The sequence below is a fragment of the Arachis ipaensis genome, chromosome B08 (assembly GCF_000816755.2).
Source record: "Arachis ipaensis cultivar K30076 chromosome B08, Araip1.1, whole genome shotgun sequence".
NCBI classification, from domain to species: Eukaryota; Viridiplantae; Streptophyta; class Magnoliopsida; order Fabales; family Fabaceae; genus Arachis; species Arachis ipaensis.
In genome coordinates this window covers 105,724,510-105,728,772 of record NC_029792.2, presented here as the reverse complement: position 1 = coordinate 105,728,772, position 4,263 = coordinate 105,724,510, and positions in this window count along the sequence as shown.

Sequence of the window (4,263 nt, the reverse complement as noted above, 5' to 3'; positions counted from 1 at the left end):
CATGTCACTATATCCATCCAAACCCCAATCTAATCCGATGTGAGAAAGCATTTCTAGCATGATCTCCTCATTCCTCTTCCAAAGTTCCGAGGAGATCAAATTATGAATAGCTTCTTTTCCAAGATAACTATCCAATTGGATAAAGACCGAAAGCTTTCTAGCAAAATCAAGAGAAAAGAAAGAAGAAGATGAATGAAAACTAATATTGATCCATTGAATTACACAAAGCTCCCTCACCCAATGAAAGGGGTTTAGTTGTTCATAGCTCTCAAAATGGAAGTTGGAATTGAAAAATACATTCTGAATTCAAAAATGAAAAGTGTGCAGTAAGTGTAAAAATCCAAAATTGGGAAAAAGGTCCTTTCTAACTTAAATTCTAAGCTATTTATACACTTTCTTCCATTGATCTTCGATCTCTGAATTGGGCTTTTGGCCTTGATGGAATTGGGTTGAAGTTGCTCCAGTTGGTTTCCCTTGTTGTTGAGAAGAGATCTGTTTGAATTGTGAATACTGATGCTTCACCTTGGAGTCAACGTTTGATGGCCAACGTTGACTTAAACACCAATTAAGAAGAAAACCAGAAAACCAGATATGTTATTGTCATTGGCGTTTGACTCAACATTGGAGGGCCAACGTTCAGCTTACCCACACGTACGCGTGCATCACGCTTAAGTGTGAAATCTGAAACTTTGCTTATTCACGCGTACGCGTACACCACGCTTATGCGTTCATTGCCCTTTTTCCAATCCGCGCGTACGCGTCACTGACACGTACGCGTCGATTCAAAATTCTCAACTTCAAATTCTGGGCTTGGCATCGCGGACATTGAAGGCAGCGTTTGAGGCAACATTGGACGTCCAACATTCATTTTGTGACGCGTGCGCGTGACTCACGCTTGTGCGTGGATATGAAAATTTTGCTTTTTCACGCGTACGCGTCACCCAAAAATCATTTAGCTCCAGAATTGAATTTTTTCATCACCACATTGGGGGTAACATTAGAGGTCCAATGCTCCCTCCAACCTGAACACCAGCACACCATGTAGAGAATTTCTCTGCTTCTCTTCCAACGTTTGAGCCAACGTTGGTGGTCCAACTTGGACACCAACGTTACTTCCTCTTCATCTTTTCCAGGCTCCTTCTTCAACCTTCCTCCATGCTTTCTTTCACCTGTCATCAACCAATATATGGATCAAAGCCTTGCTAAATTCATGAGAATTCTCATCATTCTTAGCACACAAATAATTATAGCAAAATTCTCATGAAATTACATCAAATTAATCATGATTGAATGAATCTAGGCATACATGAATTTCTACCCAATTTGCTTACTTATAACTCGAGAAAGTGCATAAAACCTACTAAAAACAAAGAAAAAGGCTAGTGAAACTAGCCTAAGATGCCTTGGCATCACAACACCAAACTTAAATCTTGCTTGTCCCTAAGCAAGTACTGAATTATTAAGAAGAAAGAATGAAACAGAAGGGGATGTTCATATCAGCAAGTCATTATTTATTAATTAATGGGGTTTTATGCAGAAAATGCAGAAGCTCACTTCCTATTGATCTTTAGGCATAGAATGTCTCTTTCAAGCATCAATTAACATACTGCTATGACCTCTTATTATTCACTCATCCTTGGTGGTTGCTTTTCTTTATTTTCTTTTCCTGTAAACTTTAGCTCTGTGTCTTGTGTTGTAGCAGTTTCTTAGCTTATTTGTACTCAACACATTTTTACTACAGAAACTTGACTCACATTTCTTCTTAGAACATTAATGCCCAGGACCTCTTTGGGTTACTAAATGTCTTGTAACTAGGTTGCTCTTGATAATGGATTTTTGGTTGATAATCCCAGATTAGTTAACCCAAGTTACCAAGTGTTAAAGCACTCCATAAAACCTAATCATCTAAGCAGATCCTAGTACAAAGACACCACATGCATATGTCCTAAGGTCCAAGATATTGGTGTCTAGCCTTATTCTTTGCTTTCTTTTGTTTTTGTTGCCACTTTTGGCTTTTCCTTTTCTTTCTTTTTGTTTGTTTCTCTTTCAACCAAGGACTTTTATTTACTAAGATTCATAGACAGCATGCTAATTTTCACTTAAAAAGGAGAACAATTTATCCTTTATTCATTATAAGTGAGCTACTACACAATCAAACATACATACCACCACTTACTCTTATTTCACTTCTTGCTAAAAAGGAACTATTCTACTTCTGTTCAAACATTTCTTTTATTGAAATTGAAAAGGTTCAAGGGAGAAGACAAGCATTTAAACAAGTGAAAGTGAAAGCACACACACCTAGGCTAGCACACTTATTACAAACTTAAACACATAGAATGCTAAATGACTTAAACTACAATTGACTATTAACATGGGCACATTCAGACTTCCAAATTACACATTCCAAAGTAGAAATGGTTTAGTGACAATACAACCTCTTGAAGCCCAGTTGCTTCCTCTCTGTCATCACCATCTTTGCCTTTTGTGTCCTTTTTCTTCATAGTTGATGGTGTTCATTCTTTCCAAGAGATTGATTGAATTCTTGCAAAGTTATTGGAAGTTGCTTGTTCTCCAAGCACTTGAAAATTTGTTGGCATGCATGTATGTTTATAGGCTTTTGAACTTAAATTGGTGTGTGAACACCAAACTTAGTTTCTTGCCTTATGCAGCAAATTGAATCTATGCGGCAAACCTCAAGTACTTTTATTTAGGAAAGTAGACTATGAACCAGAAAATACTACGAACTAGATATCGACTGAAAACTAGAAAACACACACTTTTGAGTCATTTCTCTAATTGTTTGGAGCTGTCAACTGATTATGCTGAGGGTGCAATGTGTTCTCAATGAAATCCATGGTGGAACACCAAACTTAGAATTACACATTCACCCTTAAAGTTCTTTGGTGTGCAACACCAAACTTAGCTCCTTGCAATGCAAAGAATCTACTCTTTTATTGAATTTAACTAAGGAAAGATGACTACCTTTGGTTGGGTTGCCTCCCAACAAGCACTCTTTTACCGTCACTAGCTTGACGTTCTGCTTTCTTAGTTGAGTGTATACTTTATCTTGGACCCTTCTCCTATGTCACCCAAGTAGTGTTTGAGCCTTTGTCCATTCACAATGAAGGTCCATTGCAAGCTTTCTTCCATGATTTCTATGTGTCCATAAGGTGAGACTTTGGTGACAATAAAAGGACCTGACCACCTTGATCTTAATTTCCCAGGGAAAAATTTTAGTCTGGAATTGTAAAGTAGCACTCTCTGTCCTTCCTCAAAACTTCTTGGTGCTATTTTGAGGTCATGTCTTTCCTTTTCCTTTTCCTTGTACATTTTAGCATTTTCATATGCTTGGAATCTGAATTCTTCTAATTCTTGTAGTTGCAAGAGCCTCCTTTCACCAGCAGCTTGGCTATCAAAATTCAATAACTTGAGAGCCTAGAAAGCTTTGTGTTCAAGCTCTAATTGCAGGTGACAAGCCTTACATACACCAGTTGATATGGAGACATCCCAATTGGTGTTTTAAAGGCTGTCCTGTATGCCCAAAGAGCATCATCCAGCTTCTTCGACCAGTCTTTTCTTGAAGCTCCCACCATCTTTTCTAGGATCCTTTTTAGCTCTCGGTTAGATACTTCTGTCTGGCCACTTGTTTGGGGGTGATAGGGTGTGACAACCTTGTGCTTCACCCCATATCTCAGGAGGAGTGTCTCTAGTGGTCTATTGCAAAAGTGACTTCCTCCATCACTGATGAGTGCTCTGGGAACTCCAAACCTGTGATGCACGGAAAACTTGTCTCATAACAAATTTCCTTCGGCAAGTGTACCGAATTTGTCGTCAAGTAAAAACTCACAATAGAGTGAGGTCGAATCCCACAGAGATTAACGGATTAAGCAATCAATAGTTGATTGATTATCCTAGTTAGACAATTCAGATTTGGATGATGAGTAAAAAGGGAATGTAAATGGCATAAAAGTAAAGAAAGCAATAAAGTGCAGAAAAGTAAAATGGCAAGAAAAGTAAATGTAAGAACTAAAAATAAAATAAACATTGGGATCAAGAGATAGTGCAATCCTCAGGATCAAGTTCATTCTCATCTCTTCCTCAATCAATGCATTCATTGATCTCCTTGGCAATCTTAAGTGATTGAATTACAATTTCTTGTAATTCAATCTCTCAAATCTTGATCAATAGCCAATTCCTTGGTCAATTGCTCATGAGAAGAGATGAAGTATGGTCACTGATTATACCACATGCATTTCCCAA